Source organism: Botryllus schlosseri, chromosome 7, assembly GCF_051294905.1.
Source record: "Botryllus schlosseri isolate E-star chromosome 7, Bs_hap1, whole genome shotgun sequence".
Lineage (NCBI taxonomy): Eukaryota > Metazoa > Chordata > Ascidiacea > Stolidobranchia > Styelidae > Botryllus > Botryllus schlosseri.
This window is the reverse complement of record NC_137242.1, coordinates 18,341,317-18,364,471: the sequence shown is the minus strand read 5'-3', so window position 1 is coordinate 18,364,471 and position 23,155 is coordinate 18,341,317. Positions and strand designations below refer to the sequence as shown.

At 39.6% G+C, this 23,155-nt stretch overlaps 1 protein-coding gene and 1 long non-coding RNA gene across 6 annotated transcripts in view; one reads left to right on the top strand and one right to left on the bottom strand.

The window, feature by feature from the left end:
• The window catches only part of LOC145442780 (uncharacterized), a 290,597-nt gene that overhangs the window by 26,992 nt on the left and 240,450 nt on the right, over positions 1-23,155 (top strand). The window lies entirely within an intron of this gene.
• LOC145442977 (uncharacterized) lies at positions 8,293-21,602 on the bottom strand. Its single transcript, XR_013916231.1, has 2 exons — positions 21,328-21,602; positions 8,293-8,544 (listed from the first exon to the last, which is right to left on the bottom strand). It is a non-coding gene; the product is annotated as an uncharacterized LOC145442977 (long non-coding RNA).

Here is a 23,155-nt window from a genome sequence, read left to right as displayed (position 1 = left end):
AATATTGGTATTTCATATACCAGTACTGGTGTTTGTGAAATAGGGCAAGAGACAGTGTAAATCAGGGGTCGCCAATGTAAAACGGGGCCGCGGGCCGCATGGATTCAATATCGAGATAAAATAGGCCACACAGTTTAGCAACCTCGTTTTTTGAACCTTTTCGTCAGCACAACTCTGTGCTCTCTAACATGGGGGACTGGCGAAGAAACCAGAAAAGACAAAAATATCACGATTATCACTTTCATGCTATTTTGAACTATGAGTTGCGCACGATACCGAATAACACTTCTGAGCGACTAAAGAATCGATATTGTGGTTAGCTAGAAACGGAACTTGCTGGAAATCTATTCCCTCGCTGGAAAGCCTCAAGTCGTTTCCTAAACGTACCCGTCTTACCCAGTGATTCCCAACCGCGGCTCCGAGCTAGCCTTCTTGCTGCTTCTAATAACGTTTGAAAATCCCACAAAAACATTGAAAAATCAATTCTTAACAAAAATAAAATTTTTATGAAAAAGTTACCTTTGCTTGGCTTGGAGTCAGGAGTTTATAATTTAGGGAGGAGACCAATTCCTCTGCTGTCGAATGGCGAGTCTCAACTCAGCAACGATTTGGTTACTCAACTCACTCGAAAAAGTAAACTCACACTTAAATGCGTTCGAATCGGCACTCAAAGTTAAAGCAGTTGACCACCATACTTAAGTGCAAGTGGTGTTACAACACATTTCATAACGGTATCTGAACATCAAACCTATGGATCATTTGATGCATACAACAGGCTTATCGGCAACTTTATTGATGAGTTCAACAGCCGCATTGACGGAATGAATGCTTTATTGACCATCATGAATTTGTTCTCAAATCATATTGCAGTTAGTGTGGCCATTGTCCCTATTAATTTTCAACTTGATTATCTAGACATGCAGTCAGATATCGAGCTCAAGCAATTATTTAAAAGTGAAGACTTAGCCTACTTGAATTTTGGAGTCAAGTTCCAGAGGGAAAGTATCTCTACTTGAAAACCAATCCCCAGAAAAATAATTCTCAGTTGTGATCAACTTATATATGTGAAGCTCTTTTTAGCAAAATGGTCGGAATCAAAAGTCAATATCGCAATCGATTGACCGACGACCACCTCAAGCAGCTACTGCGTAGTGCTTCCTCTGCAATTACGCCTCGTTTTGACACATTTCTTGAAGCTCAAACCCAATGAAAAGTTGGACATTAAATTGATTTGTGTATTTTTTCCCGTTACGGTTGCTATTCGTTACGTGCTTTTATGCTTCATAATATTTGTTATACCTAATAAGTGTATTCATTCGGCTCCAAACGTAGTCTGAAACTTAAAATACGGCTCCGACATCAAAAACTGTTTGGAACCACTGGCTTACCAGTGTCTTAGCCATTTGATACGTTAAATACGGTTACCATGTGTCCTCTTTTAGGAGAATTTTTCCTCTTTTTTTACAAATTTAAAGTGTACCCGGAGGACGCTTAAATGTCCTTTTTTGGGGAGCATGTCCTATTTTTTTCAGAAAAAGTATTAAAATATCGTCAAAAAGTCGACTTCTTGCCAAAATTGGTGAGCAAGATTGAACAAAAGTGATAAATGCTAAGGTCGATCAAAATGACAACCTTTTTTAGTCAACCCCACAAAAGTATCTTTAAAAAGCCGGTTTTCAGGAGTCGATACAAAGTGACGACCTTTTATTTTTAGTCAACTAATAAGTTTTGAATTTTTTTTCACCTGTTTCCTTAGCCGGTACTAGAGCTTTTATAATTTTCGAGAAATGTCCTCTTTTTCGGATTTTAAAAGATGATAACCCTAACGCATGGGTTCTCAACCCGCGGCCCGCAGACGTTTATCTTGCGCTCCGCGACATCTTTCATCACGAACATATTTACTACTGGCACGGTATTGTTTCATATTAATTTAGCTACTTGGCTCTCTTATCATACCGTCTCTGTGTCGTTTGAATGCTCATTCTTTGATGTGTTCTGGTTTCTTGATATATGCACGAGTTTTTTTGAAATGGCATTTGTTCAGACTCTGATGTGAGAGAATAACGCTGCGTAGTAGACTTTTAAAGAGTGTTCCACTCACCGCGAATGGTTTGAACAGAAACAAGATAAAGAAACGGGAAATTAAACGGCGAAAACAGTGTTTGTAACACTGCGTGGAACAATTCATTTGCTTTCTCAGATATATATGGAAAACCGATTTGTCGTTGTCGACGAACAATTGTCGTAACGGAGCGTAGAAGCTTATATTGATACAACGAAAGTTTCTTCTGGATTACGTATGACGTCTGATCTTGAAAAAAGTGGTTAGCTAGGTGTCAAGCCCAGTAATCCATATTTCGAGGCATTGTTAAAATTGCCGACGAACTTACAGACTCGTTGGAATATGGCCCAACCCGAGAAATCTGCTAGAGACGGTGAAATTTCAATACAACTTTAACATATTGTGCGAATCGTCGCTGTTTCCGTAACTAAGCAGAAAAGGACATAATCACATGACAAATGTCGAAGGTACAGTAGTCTGATGCGACCGTGACCTGAAGAGTAGCAGCAATGTCAGTCGATCTTTTATTGCACGTTGTCGCGTAGACTACATTATAGCCTAACATTGGACGAATCCACCGACCCCACAAACGTTGCATAGCTAATTATCTGGGTGCATTTCATCAGAGTGGACTAATTACAGAGGAATACTGGCAAGGCAAACGTGGAGAGGGGACCAGCAAAAAACATCAACATTACAAAGCTAACTTCTGCAATTATTGCTGACCCTGAATCACCAGACTTCCTCTCATATCAAAGTGATAATGGCCTCTGTAACGAGAAACTTACCGTAATGCAACGCTGGAAGATACATATTCACACACACACAAAATGAAAACTTACGAACACTGTCCATTATTACTTTAGAATGCATAAAAATGCACTTAACGCACGTATACGACTGGTAAATAGGATACGGTAGCCTAAATTAAATAGTAGCCCTCAAATACATAGATGTAACTAGGACAGTTCATCAAGATACATGAAAAAAGTACATGTCAACATTTTGTCGGCAGTAAATTTCTAGTAAAGTACAAGAAGTGGTGATTTCTGAGCCAGTAAAATTATTCGGAATACTCAAGTAGGTTTTCGCCTACATGCTCCAAATTCTCAAGTGTTTATGATATCCGACTATTTCAACTCCATGACAGTTTCAGTATTAAGCAAAAAATATAGCTAGAATGCTAACTTTTTTCTTACTCGGAAATAGCTACTTCTACCTTCTCAGACTTCGTAGCTTTACTTGAGTTTTCTAAATTGGACATTATACGAGTACTTCGCTATCGAAGCCCAGGGTAAGAGTATCTGACGGTACATTCACGTGTGTAAACTACTGGTATTATGTAGGGGAGATGTGCTACCGATGAGACACTGGGACCGAAAATACTTGGAAAATTCTCTGTGATAATCCCATGAATACAGTACGCGACTTTGTCTACAACGGCATGCTGGCAAAATCTTTCCTCACATGCAAAAGAACTACGACCTGCGTGAGTTATGGGGTCTGTGGCAAATGATTTACGTTTTGGGGGGTGTAAAATAAATTTGGATAGACATATACATTTTTCTATATCACCTTCCAGACTAACAAACCTAAAATAATTTTTGATGTGAAGTATAAGGCTTGTATCAGGGTATATATTGGCACATATTTTGTGAATCAATACCCTCCTCGAGCAGACTATTTTCAATTCAATTACAAAATTTATATGGTGTGGGACCTATGGTACCATAGCCAAATCAAGCAAAATAGTTCGACCAACTAATCACTTAACAACAGAAACACGCCTACGTATATAGAGGCTGTAATTCATAGTTACTTGTGGTATTTTATCGCTTTTAAGAGGTATTTGAAAGTCAAAATGTCGATTTGCTGGTAATATGTATGTGGCATTAATTTATGTAAGTTTCGGAGGAAATCAGAACGTGATTTATCTCAACATTTGAGTTGATATAAACTATTTTATTCTTGAAGGTGGCGACGAAACATTTTTGGTTTGCTGTAGCTTAGATTATATTAGCCTACACAACAAAACAAGCTGAAAAATTTGAGTTTTGAGCGTATGTCCCATGGTCGTGTGATATTGGACCCACCGGGTGGGGACCGATGATAGGTTCCAACAACAAATTTTAAACGTTTATAAATATTTTTTGAAAAGGAGGATATCCATGTAAATCACCGCGATAGGTAGAGCTTGTATCGAAGTGTTGAGACAGCAAAAGAGCTGCTATTCTCGGCTGCTGATTTGAGGGCCAGAGATCATTTTTCAAATTTCTGATCCATCGGTACCACATCTCCCCTACCTATACCTAGAATCCTATTAGGCCGTAGTGCTCACGATAAATATCATGAAGTGAAGGAAAAAGAACGCTCAATTCTCATCTAGATACATATGTGTTATCTAAGAGCCTATATTATCCGCGAACATAGATAGTCCTAAAATACACATAAAATCACGCATTGTGGATTCGATCGAATTTACGCAGAATTTGAAAGGTAATACGTCCTTATTTGTCGGAAGCGTATGGATGAATGTTGTCAAGTCGCATCCGAGTAATTAATTAGTAATGATGCATTTATCCATGCGCTACCACAATCTTCGCGAATATGCATAGTCTGATCTACATCTAACGAAAAACTAATGTTTAGGTCCGCAGAACAGCCCAAATCTGAGTCAATTACAACCAGTAGATATAGAATCGCGACAAGCGAAATACTGTTAACAGATATTATGTATCCCATGAGAGATCGTGGCTGCCTTTTGCTTTCGTGCGTATTTGCGATCGTCAAGAATAATAAGCGCGTTCAGAAACCGTAAATTTAGTCTACTTCGTTGATATAGCGATGTTTAAAAGATAGTAATCTCATTTTCAAGTGCGATGATAGCATTCGTCAAGGAGATGCATAAACTCCAACTACTCTTTCTACAGAAAGTATAAATGTTTCAAAGTAAATACTTTTAACCAAAAATCCGTTAACTAGAAGTGGATATAGCCTACACACATACCTATGTACTTACTGAAAACCCGTTATGTTAAAGTGGAAATAGTCTACTAACATAACCACTTACTTACTATTTTGATATCTCTACTTGTACTTGTATTCGGGCAGAATTGTGCGGCGTTGAGTAGCATCCGATAGCTTCCATCATAAAGTCGGAAAATTAAGATTCAGTACTTGACTATCAAATTAGATTTACTTGAGTAAACGTGACGAGTTATAAGTTATTATATTGAAGTTTCGATGAGGCGAGATCCTGGTAAAACCACTTACTTGATTATTTCGGAATAGAATTGAAGACCAACTTCATTCGTCAAGCGGCGTAAGACCCCTCATACACACACACACACACACACACACACACACACACACACACACACACACACACATACATACCATCATGGTTGGGATCAAGTGACTACCTTCGAGTCACGAGTCACTTCGAGTCACGAGTCACTTCGAGTTATTGCACATTTTGACTCGAGTCAAGTCAAGTCAATCGATTTTCGAAGGTGACTCGAGTCAAGTCAAATCACTCGATTTTTGGAGGTGACTCGGTTAAGGTCGAGTCAAGTCAAGTCAAGTCACGAGTCAAGTCACAATTCGAGTCATGTTGCCTTTTCGACGTAAAAGGCATGATTACGTCATTGCATTTTGCTAGCTGTCTGAAATACATATTGAGTGGTCATTGATTCCGAACCGATGAACGAATATAGAGTTAAATATACACGTAACAAGCCGTTGTATCGCTCACCTGTAGACCTACGTAGAACTGGTAAACTACGTAAGTAATTGCATAGCCTCAGTTTATACAGTTACCACCAAAAATAGAGAATAGAAAAATGAATTGTTAAGATGCAATAAATTACCCATTTACAAATTGATATGATACAATACGAGCCTGTGCCGATGGTTGAGAACTATAAAAACTCCATCCAAATTCAATTTCAATAAATCAAGAGGTTTGGTTAAGGTAAGAACAGATTACATAAATATATATTTTGCTATTAAATTACTTTACTACTAGTTTACGACAACATAAGCTGTAAGCTTCGATCATTTCGTTTGATGTCAATTCATTTGGCAGATAACAACGGAGGCTCAGTAAAACGTACGATCATTGAATGATTGGTCGCTCGCACGGGTCACACCAGCGTTTCGCGAACAATCCGAACATATGCAAGATACAGTGATTTCTATCAACATCGATTACTTGATGACTGGAAGTTTACTCGTTAATTTTGCACCGAGTCACGCGTCAATTCACATTTCTGATACGCCGAGTCAAGTCAAGTCATTTTAGCAAAGTGACTCGAGTCAAGTCATGCCTCGAGTCATCCGAACACTGACATACATACATACATACATACATACATACACACACACACACATATATACACACACACACACACACACACACACAAACATACACACACATACACACACACACACTCCTACACACATGCACACTTACATTAGCTGGTTCGGACTGTCTGTCCTTATGAAGATGCTTGGTAAGAAAGAACGCGGAAAAGGGGGTTGAACAACAGTAGTTGCGGATTTACTTGCACCACTTACTAGCTACTTAATGCCACTAGCTACTTAATGTCGATGTAACTTTCCTCAATTGTATGCATAGCAACGAGAAATTGGTTACTGAGGGTGGTATTTTTGTAAATAGCAACAACGTAGCCATATATATATATTTGTTCCGTATACAGAATATTCGTCTAACACGAAATTTGAAGGTGGAGATGAACTAACGAAATTTGGTGTCGTAAGGTAGCTAATTTTGAATTGTCGTAACTTCCTGTCGCTATAATGTCATATAACACTGTTCCAAGTCCCAAGGCTATCACTGGGGAGGTCGCCGAATGAATATCGTTAGTCAAGATGATCAAACAGAACTAATATGAGCTCACCGTAACATCCCAGTAAACACAGTACAGACCAAAGATGTCGAAAGCCGAGCCCGATATAGTAGATATTAGATCTCGGCAGGTCGTAGAAAGGGGGATTTTGTTTCGACTCAATTCAATGTCTTTTCTATGTCCTTCAATAATGTAAATATTATGCAGATGCTACAGCCTTTAAACATGGTGAGTAGAATGTAGATCCTACATTAAAAGAACATCCTGATATAATAACCTGTTTTCTACCACTGGGCATAACCTGATCACGGCTGCGTACACACACACACACACCACATTATCTACTACATATTAATCACATTTGCGGTAATTTAATCCAAAACGAATTGGCAAGTAAATAATGCCGGTGTAAAAAATGAAACGAACGAAATTACTTGTAGGGCCAAGTAGCAATGAATGAAACTATGAGAATAGTCAGTAATCAGAATGTTTCATCGTCTGATGATGATAATCCCTCTGGCGTTTTCTTTTCAACACCCTGTAGAAATAAAATGAAAATGACGATTATTAGCCAAGACATTCGTACTGCGAAAATGGCAGAGGTAGCGAGTAACGAATGACTCCAACATTTTTTTCACCCATACTTGCTAAAATGGATTTGATTCTGGACTATTTCCACTCAAGTTTTCAAGTTTTTCTTATTATATTTTTTATTATTATATGACTAGAGAACTGACTTCAATCGCCACTTCTACTTGATTATCAAGATCAACGATGACTACTTCAGCAATCTTTGAAAACAGCCACTAACACAAAAAGAATTCTTGACTAAAATTTCTTCACATTCTGTCAAAAATGATCAATTCAACAATCCAAATGAATCAGTTATTTGGCAGCTAGTTGGAGAGATATATACTCAAGTCTAGAAAGTGGAATGATACTCTGCCTGGAAAGCTGAAGACCTAACAATATTGTGTACAGAGAACAAAACATTTGAGTGGCGGCACTGGTATAGACATTAACAAATTATTAGAATTGACAGCAAGATAACCAGCAAGACATTAAAATGAGAATTAGTGCAGTTTCTTAGGCTGTAGTGATACTCAGCCAGTAATTGACCTAGCAGAGAGCAAAACGTTGTAAAAAAAGCGAGCGAAACCTCCGACAAATGATACGATAAAACATTAGAATCGACAGTCTTACTAGAAGCAGAATAACAATCATGAGGGGTTAGAGAACAGAAGCCCGGGAAGTGACCATCAGAAATTACTGCATACTGGCCGAACAAATCCATGACCACTAACAAATGGTCTTTTAATAGTCAATATTGATACCAAATGACACCACCCCTATTTCACCGCAACATTTAGCAAATACAGCGCTGGAGTCAACCTTATAAAGCGCTAACCAAACGCCCATTAGTTTTCCCACCTACTACTTCGCGCTTCGCGGATGGAAATACGCATTAAAGCGAATGGACGCGACTTGTCACACTCTTGCTATTTCTGCTCCCTTTTTCTCTTCCTTCCTCTTGAGGAGAGAAACAGTCGGCCGCGTTTCCGGATCGTGAATTCCCGGCTTAAGGGTGATTCTTCCTCCAATGGTCAGCACCTTGAAAATTGAGAACAATGTTGTTGCAAAATGCATGACAATTTGAAAGTTACATCATTCTAATTATTCCAGTTATGGCCGTGAATCGTTACAAGTGCGTTAACCATAAGAATTATTACTATACTTCAACTACAAATACAATATATTGTATAAAATAATTACTAATTCTTTTACGTTGATCGAGTCCCAAATGGATGAAATATGTCAAAGAATTTGCTAAATTTTTTTGTATAATTTGACAGATTCCGAAATCTTCTCAAAGTGCACCTTTCAAAAATTTGATATCAAGACTCCCAACATTTTACAATTCGAAGTTGGATGGCTTAACCAATACAAGCGAACAGTTTGTATCGCAATTGACAATTATGTAGAGAACACTGCGAGACATGTGAGTAGGCCTACCCTAAAACGTTTCTCTGACATGGACATTAGGGCTTTTAAAAAATGACTTTTTTTTCTCAAATCGTTCTTGCTACTTGATAAAATTGTTAGGTTACCTAATTCAAGCCTACACACCAAATTTGGTTCAATTCCAACCAGTAGCCGCATTGCTACAGGAAAAGAAAGTTTCTATTTATTACATAAAAATAAATGAAAAAAATCTGAAAATTTTCTGTTCACCCCATGAAAGTGTTAGGTTATGTATAGAAACGATGTTCATCAAATTTGGTTCGATTCAAACAAGTGGAAGCGGAGTTATTGCCATCGAAAAATTCGGATTTTTATAAAATAGTATTTACGGCGGGCACCACTATAATAAATAATTAAAGAATTGTGTCACAGTGTCATACTGTTTTACGCAACCGTTGTTATGCACTGCATTGTTGCTGTGTTCTGGCTCCATTGATGTTATTTCTAAATTCGACATTAATGCGTCATAATTCTCCATCTGGTTTTGAATTCAACTCTGTTTTGCTTCCTTTATCGTGCCGGTAGCTCTTTAATAGGCACGCGAAAAGTTCTTCGGGTTTCAATAACGTTTATCATGAAGGTACTTTTGAAAGCAGTATTAAAATTTTGTACCACCAACCAGTTATTTAATTACTATTTATCTTCAAAGTAAATGCTCATTGCATGAAGCAGGGTTGTAAGACTCGAGTCAGGATTTTCTGTTGACTCGACTTGACTCAGGTCATCTTCTCAAAGTACTGAAATGACTCGACTCATTGCGCATGACTTGAGACTCAGACGGCCAAGACCGACATTTCATGATTATTTCAAAGAATAGTACAGCAAATCGCAAAGGCTTTTGCTTTCATTCAATATGTCATCAAACTTCTTTAAATCCTCCTTTGTGGTGGGCGGCTTCGTTTTATCATATACAATCTATGGCGGAATAAAAGTTTCGGATAAGTTCTAAAACGAACACAATTTTCCACACAAAAGTCAATTGCCACACGAAATGCCAAATGCTACGGTCCCAATTTACAACTAACGTAGCGGTACCCTCCATTATAGCTAAACACCAATGAATTGCGGGTTCGAGCCTGACACGTCGACTCCATAATTCCTACCAAAGTGTTGGCCGTTTATCTAGGCTCCTCCTCGCCATCTGGTCCGCATAGCCATGTCTTAAAAAGCCTAGGAGTGGGCCGTGCTATAAGTGGGCATATGGTTGCCGATAAACTCGCCACTTGGTGAATTCGGCCCTCGGGAAATTTTGTAATGAAGTGTATTAACAGCTATTAATATGAATTATTAAACTAATAATAGTATTATCAAGTGATTCGTCAATCTTGTAAGGAGGTCAGGGCATCCGTAGATCACGCAGTCACGGCGTGATTAGATCACGGATTGCGTAGCCGCGGGAAATAACGCAGCGCTCGTATACCGACCACTCGTGGTCTGCTTGGAATCGATGGCGTGAGTGACGGGCCTGTGTCGTGTAAGTTTTGAGAAGATGGATCTTGGCGTTGTATGTGAGATCGAAAATGTGGAAGATCAAGCGGCGCTTCTTCGTTTATCGATCACGACAAGCCAGTGTTCCTCATCAACAAATGTTTCGCATGATCACGTCAAAATAAATTAATTTTTGCCTTTGGAGAGACGACTCCACTCTGGGGTTAGGGTGTCTCGATAACAGGGTTGAAGGATCCCAAGATTACGAGATCACCGCGAGCCACGACACGTTTAAATTTCCTTTTTGATTCTGTTCATTCATATTAAATGCATTTCTAATGCGAAGGTGTTCTAGTGCCAATTCCTCCAAGGGCCGAGTTCACCAAGTGAAGAGCGTCGCGTTATTTCCCGCGATTACGCAATCTGTGATCTAATCATGCCGTGACTGTGTGATCTACGCATGCCCTGACCCCCGTACAACATTGACAACCACTCAAAGTGCCAAGTTCACCGGCAAACATTCCAGTAACCAATCATGGCGACCGGTACCGCTACCAGATCTACCACGGCCATATTCACTAAGTGCCGAGTTCACTGGTAATCGGGCAGATACGGAATGATAATAATAAGAACCGGCCTGGTGTAAAATGACCAGTGTAGTCGAACCACCACCATGAACACCACAAACAAACAAACAAACATCTAACATGGAAAAGAAATTACCTTTACAGCCTTTGACAAACACAGTTACCATTGAAATCAGCAATTTAGGTCTTATTCGAAAGCAGAATAACAACTATTTTAGCGGACATATCAAATCAAATGTTGGAAAGTTCATGTAACTTAGCCCAAAATATTATCTTACTTTGACCATATTCTATCAATATGGTCTGGCTAGCCAAATTCTCTGGGCCAACATTAACAAGCTGCGTTTGGTTTCAACGATTAATAATCTTGTCACTGGATTCGAGGTATAATTGCACTCAAATATCAAATTTTGCTCCATTAATCAACATCAAGTTGAAAATGTCCATTCTTGCACCAACTTTTATAAAATCACGAATTAGTGTTCTACAGGTATGTATCTATATGACTTATATACTTAGAGAAAATTCAAGCATAAATATTATGATATACCGTAGGTATAGGTACCGGTAATTCAGATGTTCCCGAAGCGACTTGGACAACTAGATAATTATAGTGGTCTAATTCCACTAAATTAGAGCGAAATGCCAGTAATATAATTGTAATCTAATTCGGAAAAAACGGTTTAGCTCTAATTCTAGCCTGGAAAAGCTGAAACTTTTCTATAGTTGTCTAGACCTGTTTTGCAGAAAGTCAAACAGCTCTAGGCGTCATATACTACAGGCAATTCGAAATGCCCCATAAGCTATATGCTACTGCGTATATACCTTTAACCCGCTACCTCAGTCAGTCACAATTCCTATATATTTACGGCATTTACCATACAGAAAGAGCGAACTATGCCTGGCTGCGACCTGTTGCGCGTCAAATCTTTGTACGGCGCGATGACGTAAAATTTGAATCGCCGAAATATTCTAGAAGTCACGCATCGATAATCATATTCCTAAACGTACAACATCTCACTTATTTAGTTATTCTCTAAATAAAACTATTAGCCATACTCGTTGAACATGCGAGATTACCGAAGGAGCGAATATATATATAATGAAGATCATATATATCAGAAGAAAACAAAACTGTTCGACCTTAGAGCAACAACACGAATATACAACACCGGTGACATCCTCACGCAATAAAACGAAGGGAGAACATTGTTTTCTAATGGATAGAACGAAGCTACTGCATGAGATCGAACAAAACCGGATGTGAATTCATCGTGATTGAATGTACCGACAAAGTCATCCTTTCTACGTATTTTAGTCATACCAGCGAGAGATAGAAAATTTGCATTATTAGGTTAACTACCGGATATAACGAAGCCTAATGCATGAGATGGAACAACACCGAGTATGAATTTATTCTGAATGAATATAACCACAAGACCATCCTACTACGTATTTTAGACATTCCCTCGACACTTAGAAAATCAGAACCTAATCGAGATGATCCCGGATGATCCTTTTACGGTTTTGTGTTTGCTGGGATATACTGCTATTTGACAGACTTCAAATATAGTGAAAAGTAATTATGTAAGTCATAAAATATGGGCAAGTGTACATGTACAAACTATTAATAATAAATGAGATTTACTTGGTACACTCACGTATCGGTTAAAGAAGAGATTTCTAAGTGGGGGAATGAGCTAGTTTTCTTATTCCGAATATTATCGAAAACTGAAACTGTCAAGTACTGGTAAATGTAGTCTAATCCCGTAGTCACTTTTTATTTGAAGGAACTCGATAGCGAATAACTTGTACAATGTACATTTTGGAGTACTCAAGTATAGAGGCTTTGCCTTGCTTGCACTATACTTAATCAAGTGATTATCTATTTACACTGCATCTACTTCTATTTCCGAATTTTCGGTTTTCAGGTAACCCATACCTTCAGTACTTACTTTTCTACTCGCTCTGAAATCATCACTTCTTGCATGTTACTAGAAATTTACTGTTAAGAAAGTGTTAAAATGTACTTTATTCAATGGCCTTGATGAGCGGCGCCAGTTTCATCTTTATCCTACGATGCATTTTCGCGCTACAGAATGACTCATCGCATTGAAAAATAGCAAAATATGTCGAGAATATGTAAACTCTCACTGTGCAATATTTGAGTTTTACGAATTATCCTTCGAAGTGAGCCTACATGTTGGATATTATCCACAGCCTCGTAAAATTTCGCTCCGAGCGAGAAATCCTGTAAATTAATGTGGTAAGTAAAACGTTAGTATTGTAGGTCTATTTCTGCTTAACATTGCAACTATCATGAAGTTGAAGCAGTCCAATATCATAAACACTCGAGAGTATTCGGTGCATGAAGGCGAGAACCTACTTGAGTACATGCGCAATGACTCGAGTCCAAGTCGAGTCAATGCATAGATTGACTCGAGTCGAGTCATTTCCGTATTTTGAGAAAATGACTCGAGTCAAGTCGAGTCATCAGAAAATCGTGACTCGAGTCGAGTCTGACTCGAGTCAAGTCATGACTCGAGTCATTACAACCCTGTTTCTACTCTATAAAATCCGATGCGGTTTAATAAAACTATACAAAATCCAGAGCGTAAAAGTCTTTAGTACATCGGAAAAGAGTAGTTTTCTATCTAATTTACAAAATTCGCTGTAAAGACGTCGCCGGTCTAATAAGATTAGAATTCATTTCACAAAATCCGTATTGTAAAGGTTGTTGTTGTTGTTAGTAATGTACATATGGTGTTCGGCTACTATGGCCTTTTACACCAGGTCTCAAGAGTCTAACAAATCCATTAGCGTCAAAACTGTCTGCCGGTGAGGATAACGAATTCAGCCACTAGTAGTAAAATCCGGGGGTCTGATAACAGTTTTGTGAGCTGAAACGGTATGCCTAGATTCGCCGCTGTCGTCTTTAAGTGATCGCGGTGGGTCGAATAGCGTTTGCAATCAGGTAAAAAGTGTTCGACCGTCTCGTCGATATCGCAAGTATCGCATAAACCCGTCTCGTGACATCCGATTCTGCGAAGGTGCCAGAGGCGTCTACAGTGGCTCGTTTGCAATCTTATCAGAATTGATGAGATTATTCGTGAGGATATGCTGCAGCTTGGCATGATCGTTTGCGAAGCGAATATCTCGCGATATTGCGAATAATCATCTGATTCCTTGAATTCATCATTCCATCTTTCCTCACAGTGTTTGGCGATTTTCGATCTTATTTCCTTGTTTGACAGCGAGATTTGTTCGACCTCACGAGCTGGGATTGGGCCCGCTGCACTTCTAACTAGCTGATCAGCCTGCTCGTTTTGACCCACTCCTCTGTGCCCAGGAATCCATAATATATGCGTAGTTATGTTGCTTCGCGACAGATTTCTGCGAGGCAGAATAATTTGGGTGAATAAAGAATTCTCATACTGACGATTGGCTATGGCCCAAATGGCACTGAGACTGTCTGGAAAAATAGCTATTTTACACTGTGAGCGAAGATTGTTTTCAGCCCATAAGAGACCCTTCAATATCCCGACAAGCTCCGCAGTAAATACGGACACTTGTTGTGGTAGTGCGACAATAAAAGAGTATTTATCACTCTCGACAAAGAATCTTGAGCCACATTCGTGGTCGTTTTTAGAGCCGTCATTGTAGATCCTTGTGTAGTTCCAATATTTTTCATTAATGTACTCGTTACAAGTTAGTTCAATAGCAATACAGTGGTGTAGATTGACAATTCGTAAATACAAACTGTCGCCCACACATATATTAATATCATCCCACGGGGGATTAGGCGGGGATTGTATGCGATGAACATGTAGTTCATCCAGCCACCGGAGTCTACTCATCATGTTGAATGTGACGAATCGCTGAGAGCCCGGAAAAATTTCATGCCATGATTGAATTATCAAGTTGCGGCAGGAGTGATTGTCTCTTGCTCTAATGTTACATCGATATTTTAGGCAGGAATACAGGTGTCTAATTTTTACGGGTGGTACCCTGCAGGAGTGCTGTAGCGCATAGATAGGGGTACTACGCGTAGCACTGCTGCATATCCTGAGCGCGGCATTCTGGATCGTTTGTATGGACGTCATTACGTAATTTGGCGAGAATAAATAAGCTTCCTGTCCGTATTCAATTACGGATCTAATCAAGGATATGTAAAGAGCTAACAGGTACTGTTTTGAAGCACCCCCGTAGGACGTGCCTGCTAAAGAACGAAAGAGGTTCAGACGCTTTTGGTGCATTTTTCAACCACCATCCCGGAATGGCTTCGGTAATTAAGTTTGGTGTCAAAGATTACCCCCAAGTATTTATATTCCGCTTTAACTTGTACGGGAGAGTCGCATAGCCGTAGAATTATTTCGGGGATTTTTCTCCGCCGGGTGAAAAGGACTGCCGCTGATTTCTTCATGTTAACTTTGAAACCCCACCGTATGCACCGTTCCGAAACGCCGTCAAATAAAATTTTGAACTTTACTTGTGAGTTCCGACATTTGTAAATCCAACTCCCATATGCAGACGTCGTCGGCAAACAAGTTGATACTCGATGCAATGACGTCAGTAAGATCGTTTATCATTATTGTGAACAGCAACGGACTAATTACGCTTCCTTGAGCCGTGCCATTTCCTAATTCAAACGTTTCGGACAACGAGGTACCAACGCGAGCTTGGAAAGTGCGTCTACTAAGGAACAGAAGGATTCAAATAATTAATTATGTCACCAGATAGACCAAGCCTTTGCAATTTGAAAATCACTCCATCCCTCCAAACCATATCGTACGCCTTCTCATAGTCGACAAAGACAGCTAATACTGATGTCTTGTTCCAAATAGACTTGTATACCTAATCGTGAAGAGACATAATGCAGTCCGTGGTCGATCTTCCTGGTCGGAAACCACTTTGGTTGATGTTGAAATTTTTTTTTATCCGTGAGCCACCAATTTAACCTGTTTGTTACAAGTCTTTCCACAATTTTGCATGGGTTGCTAGTAAGCGAGATTGGTCGGCAAGACAACGCAGCTTCGGTTGGTTTACCCTGTTTTGGCAAAGGAATGATTATGGAATGTCTCCAAGAGTCTGGGCACCATTAAGTTGCCCAACATTTGTTTATTGATTCGAGCAGTTTAACCAAACAATCGGTGTCCAAATTCAATATCATATTCGAGCATAGTCTGTCTTGACCTGGAGATGTGTTTTTCCTAGGCTTCAGGATTTTTTGGAACTCTTTCCAAGTGAAGGGAGAATTGATATCCTCGTCGTCTATTATGTTTATGTGCAATGCACACTGAACTTCCCTTTCTACCGCGAACCTTCTGAGAATGTGCGAAGGATCAGGGTTACGGTTGCTACTGGCTGATGCAAAGTGGCGAGCGAGCTCATTTGCTTTGTCGATGTCTTCAATCAGTATTCCATTCGATGAGTCAAGTGATTGAATGTTACTTCATGTTTTCGAGCAAGACATTGATCGAATGGTCCTCCAGACTTGTGATAATTTGGAATTGTTCGTGAGTCCGTCGCAAAACTTCCACCAGAAGTCTCGTTTAGCTGAGAGTATCGTTCTCCTCGCTATGTCCAGTTGACGTCGGAAGTCAATTATTTTTGTCTCTCGGAAGGTTCATTTCATTTTCAAGTATGCCACCCTTTTGGTCGCGTAGCTTTTGAACATTCCTTATTCCACCAAGGAACGCATGTTCTTTTTGGTGACGGTTCAGTCAGCGGGATAGTTTCAGTGGCCTCGTGAATGATCGCGTTAGCTACAACGTCAATAGATGGATGAAAAATATTTCTCTGCATTGTCTTCAAATTTGACCCAATTTGCATTTCGAATGACCAAGACAAGACGTGGGTCTCTTGACACTCCATATGGAAGTTGAATTCACAAGTTAATATATAATGATCGCTTCCTAGCAGTTTATCCGTCACAGAGGTTGATATCTTGTGACTGACGTCTTTTGAGCAAATGGTAAGATCTAATAGAGACGTGGAACAAGGGTTACGTCTCGATAGGTTCAATCGCGTAGGCACCGTCGTATTGTTAACAACAAGTTCCATATCATCTATGATATGATATAGATGTCGTCCGTTCCAGTTTGAAGATGAGGCGCCCCATAGCGTGTGGTGCGCGTTAAAATCGCCAACGATTATACTTTTTGCGCTACGTCCCGAGAAACAGCGTTGCATGACTGGGCGTGATACAAATCGATTCGGAGGAATGTAGACGTTCAGAATGGAAATTTCGCCTAATTGTATAGCTAACGCTTCTACTAGACCAATCTCTCCGATGTTTATCTCGCTAAACTTTAGCCCATATTCTATAAAGAAACAAATTCCACCACCGTGGATATTTCGGTCTTTCCTCAATAAATTGTAATTCATAATCTTTGGCGTGTATTTGGATACAAGATGAGTTTCTTGTAACGCAATGATATCTGGTTTCGGATTCGTTGTTTCGATGAAAAGCTTGAACTCGTTGATCTTCCGGTATATTCCCCTACAATTTCTTTGTATTAAAGAGAAGAGGGCGTCTGCTTACTGGTACTCGCAGTGCCTTCAGTCACGTTGCTCGTACTGAGATCCTTGCATTCACCATTTGTTTCTTCTGCAGCTGCAGAGTGCATGACCATTGCTTACGAAGACGTGGACTCGTTAGGAACAAATCTCTGTACTTCTTGTGGCTGTCGCATTGCAATTTGAGGGCGAGCAGGCGTCATTATGTTCGTATTATTGGTTTGTCCTTAATCGACAGCAGTGCCGTGGACTGGCGTGGGCATCGGTATACCAAAAATGATCACCGGTTGATTGAGTCAATAATTACGTCAATTTGCGGGGCTTTTCCATCCGCTATAGATAGGAGCGTATTCTTCGTAACCTCGGCTATAAAGTTGAAAAATGTTTCCAAGGGAATCGTGATGTTACCGTCGCTGGTCACCGTGAGAGGGTAATATGTGGAGCTTTTCCCCATGACAGTATGGGTCGATTTCGAAGCGTTCGATATGTGGCAAAGTAGGAAATTAGGAATGCGATTGGATATCAGGAGCCTGAGTTTCTCGCAGATGCAGCTGTCTCGCCTGCCAATAATTTATTTTTTGATCAGTTATTATTGCGTTCATCTTCGCCTCTTGTTTGTACCGTTTACATCCCAGTAAACACAGTACAGACCAAAGATGTAGAAAAGCCGAGGCGATATAGTAGATATTAGATCTCGACAGGTCGTAGAAAGGGGGATTTTGTGTCGACTCAATTCAACGTCTTTTCCATGTCCTTCAATAATGTAAATATTACGCAGATGCTACAGCCTTTAAACATGGTGAGTAGAATGTAGATCCTACATTAGAGGAAGATCCTGATATAAAAACCTGTTTTCTACCACTGGGAATAACCTGATCACGGCTGCGTACACACACACACACCACATTATCTACTACATATTAATCACATTTGCAGTAATTTAATTCAAAACGAATTGGCAAGTAAATAATGCCGGTGTAAAAAATGAAACGAACGAAATTACTTGTAGGGCCAAGTAGCAATGAATGAAACTATGAGAACAGTCAGTAATCAGAAGGTTTCATCGTCTGATGATGATAATCCCTCTGGCGTTTTCTTTTCAACACCCTGTAGAAATAAAATGAAATTGACGATTATTAGCCAAGACATTCGTACTGCGAAAATGGCCGAGGTAGCGAGTAACGAATGACTCCTACATTTTTTTCACCGATACTTACTAAAATGGATTTGATTCTGGACTATTTCCACTCAAGTTTTCAAGTTTTTATTATTATATTTTTTATTATTATATGACTAGAGAACTGACTTCAATCGCCACTTCTACTTGATTATCAAGATCAACGATGACTACTTCAGCAATCTTTGATAACAGCCACTAACACAAAAAGAATTCTTGACTAAAATTTCTTCACATTCTGTCAAAAATGATCAATTCAACAATCCAAATGAGTCAGTTATTTGGCAGCTAGTTGGAGAGATATATACTCAAGTCTAGAAAGTGGAATGATACTCTGCCCGGAAAGCTGAAGACCTAACAATATTGTGTACAGAGAACAAAACATTTGAGTGGCGGCACTGGTATAGACATTAACAAATTATTAGAATTGACAGCAAGATAACCAGCAAGACATTAAAATGAGAATTAGTGCAGTTTCTTAGGCTGTAGTGATACTCAGCCAGTAATTGACCTAGCAGAGAGCAAAACGTTGTAAAAAAAGCGAGCGAAACCTCCGACAAATGATACGATAAAACATTAGAATCGACAGTCTTACTAGAAGCAGAATAACAATCATGAGGGGTTAGAGAACAGAAGCCCGGGAAGTGACCATCAGAAATTACTGCATACTGGCCGAACAAATCCATGACCACTAACAAATGGTCTTTTAATAGTCAATATTGATACCAAATGACACCACCCCTATTTCACAGCAACATTTAGCAAATACAGCGCTGGAGTCAACCTTATAAAGCGCTAACCAAACGCCCATTAGTTTTCCCACCTACTACTTCGCGCTTCGCGGATGGAAATACGCATTAAAGCGAATGGACGCGACTTGTCACACTCTTGCTATTTCTGCTCCCTTTTTCTCTTCCTTCATCTTGAGGAGAGAAACAGTCGGCCGCGTTTACGGATCGTGAATTCCCGGCTTAAGGGTGATTCTTCCTCCAATGGTCATTGGTCAGCACCTTGAAAATTGAGAACAATGTTGTTGCAAAATGCATGACAATTTGAAAGTTACATCATTCTAATTATTCCAGTTATGGCCGTGAATCGTTACAAGTGCGGTAACCATAAGAATTATTACTATACTTCAACTACAAATACAATATATTGTATAAAATAATTACTAATTCTTTTACGTTGATCGAGTCCCAAATGGATGAAATATGTCAAAGAATTTGCTAAATTTTTTTGTATAATTTGACAGATTCCGAAATCTTCTCAAAGTGCACCTTTCAAAAATTTGATATCAAGACTCCCAACATTTTACAATTCGAAGTTGGATGGCTTAACCAATACAAGCGAACAGTTTGTATCGCAATTGACGATTATGTAGAGAACGCTGCGAGACATGTGAGTAGGCCTACCCTAAAACGTTTCTCCGACATGGACATTAGGGCTCTTAAAAATGACTTTTTTTTCTCAAATCGTTCTTGCTACTTGATAAAATTGTGTTAGGTTACCTAATTCAAGCCTACACACCAAATTTGGTTCAATTCCAACCAGTAGCCGCATTGCTACAGGAAAAGAAAGTTTCTATTTATTATATAAAAATAAATATAAAAAATTTGAAAATTTTCTGTTCACCCCATAAAAGTGTTAGGTTATGTATAGAAACGATGTTCATCAAATTTGGTTCGATTCAAACAAGTGGAAGCGGAGTTATTGCCATCGAAAAATTCGGATTTTAATAAAATAGTATTTACGGTGGCACCACTATAATAAATAATTAAAGAATTGTGTCACGCTGTCATACTGTTTTACGCAACCGTTGTTATGCACTGCATTGTTGCTTTGTTCTGGCTCCATTGATGTTATTTCTAAATTCGACATTAATGCGTCATAATTCTCCATCTGGTTTTGAATTCAACTCTGTTTTGCTTCCTTTATGGTGCCGGTAGCTCTTTAATAGGCACGCGAAAAGTTCTTCGGGTTTCAATAACTTTTATCATGAAGGTACTTTTGAAAGCAGTATTAAAATTTTGTACCACCAACCAGTTATTTAATTACTATTTATCTTCAAAGTAAATGCTCATTGCATGAAGCAGGGTTGTAAGACTCGAGTCAGGATTTTCTGTTGACTCGACTTGACTCAGGTCATCTTCTCAAAGTACTGAAATGACTCGACTCATCGCGCATGACTTGAGACTCAGACGGCCAAGACCGACATTTCATTATTATTTCAAAGAATAGTACAGCAAATCGGTATTGGGATTTCGTCTATTGATACTGGTATTTGAAAATGCGGCCAGAAACTGCTAAAAGTAAGGAAAAGTCGTATATTATAAATGCGACCCACTCGATATCACAAAAAATATATCAAAAGATGGTTTAACAAGACTTAAATTGGAAACTGAGCAGCTAACACAATGACTCTGGCTCGAGTCATAATACCATAACTCGGAATCGGCCCGCTGCTCGCTGACTTGGACTCGGACTTGACTCGGTGGTGAATTGAAAATGACTCAAGTCAAAACTGAAAAAGTGGGATTGACTTGCGACTCGGAGCCTTGTGACTTGGTTACAATCCTGGCATGAAGCCTCAATAGTTACATGAGTGGGGTGACTAGACAAAGAACACAGTGACATTTGCAGCATATCATGAATGTCTCTTACTATATGTGATCTTGTTCAAATGGAGGTTGATGAAAGCGTATTTCCCATTCTTTCCGACTCTGCTATAATTTCACCAGACTGGCAACCTTCTTCATGATGCTTTTTGCTGACTGATCAATATTGTCGCCGCCAACGGTACGAGTGCAAATGTCTGATATGTCAATATAGGAACAGAATTAGTTGACTGTTCATGACCGTCCACGTTCAGAGTTGCATCTCAAAGATGCTAAAATAAGCCTAAATATAATCCAAGCAATACGATCGTCCACTTTGACTGACTGGATTTTTAAAAATAATAAACATTACACCTTGGTAGCTTCCACATCTTATGTTTATATATATCGTCTGCTATCGGCAAGCATTTGAAAATAACAAAACAGATTCAACATACCACATTTCTTGCAAAGGCTTTTGCTTTCATTCAATATGTCATCAAACTTCTTTAAATCCTCCTTTGTGGTGAGTGGCTTCGTTTTATCATATACAATCTATGGCGGAATAAAAGTTTCGGATAAGTTCTAAAACGAACACAATTTTCCACACAAAAGTCAATTGCCACACGAAATGTCAAGTGCTACGGTCCCATTTTACAAGGTATTGCGAGGTAACGTTGTGGTACCCTCCATTATAGCTAAACACCAATGAATTGCGGGTTCGAGCCTGACACATCGACTCCATAATTCCTACCGAAGTGTTGGCCGTTTATCTAGGCTCCTCCTCGCCATCTGATCCGCATAGCCATGTCTTAAAAAACCTAGGAGTGAGCCGTGCTATAAGTGGGCATATGGTTACCGATGAACTCGGCACTTGGTGAATTCGGCCCTCGGGAAATTTTGTACTGAAGTGTATTAACACCTATTAATATGAATTATTAAACTAATAATAGTATTATCAAGTGATTCGTCAATCTTGTAAGGAGGTCAGGGCATTCGTAGATCACGCAGTCACGGCGTGATTAGATCACGGATTGCGTAGCCACGGGAAATAACGCAGCGCTCATATACCGACCACGCGCGGTCTGCTTGGAATCGATGGCGTGAGTGACAGGCCTGTGTCGTGTAAGTTTTGAGAAGATGGATCTTGGCGTTCCATGTGAGATCGAAAATGTGGAAGATCAAGCGGCGCTTCTTCGTTTATCGATCACGACAAGCCAGTGTTCCTCATCAACAAATGTTTCGCATGATCGCGTCAAAATAAATTATTTTTTGTTTTTGGAGAGACGATTCCACTCTGGGGATAGGGTGTCTCGATAACAGGGTTGAAGGATCCCAAGATTACGAGATCTACCGCGAGCCACGACACGTTTAAATTTCCTTTTTGAGACTGTTCATTCATATTAAATGCATTTCTAATGCGAAGGTGTTCTAGTGCCAATTCCTCCAAGGGCCGAGTTCACCAAGTGAAGAGCGTCGCGTTATTTCCCGCGATTACGCAATCTGTGATCTAATCATGCCGTGACTGTGTGATCTACGAATGCCCTGACCCCCGTACAACATTGACAACCACTCAAAGTGTCAAGTTCACCGGCAAACATTCCAGTAACCAATCATGGCGACCGGTACCGCTACCAGATCTACCACGGCCGAATTCACCAAGTGCCGAGTTTGTGCGGCCGAATTCACCAAGTGCCGAGTTTGTGCGGCCGAATTCACTAAGTGCCGAGTTCACTGGTAATCGGGCAGATACGGAATGATAATAATAAGAACCGGCCTGGTGTAAAATGACCAGTGTAGTCGAACCACCACCATGAACACCACAAACAAACAAACAAACATCTAACATGGAAAAGAAATTACCTTTACAGCCTTTGACAAACACAGTTACCATT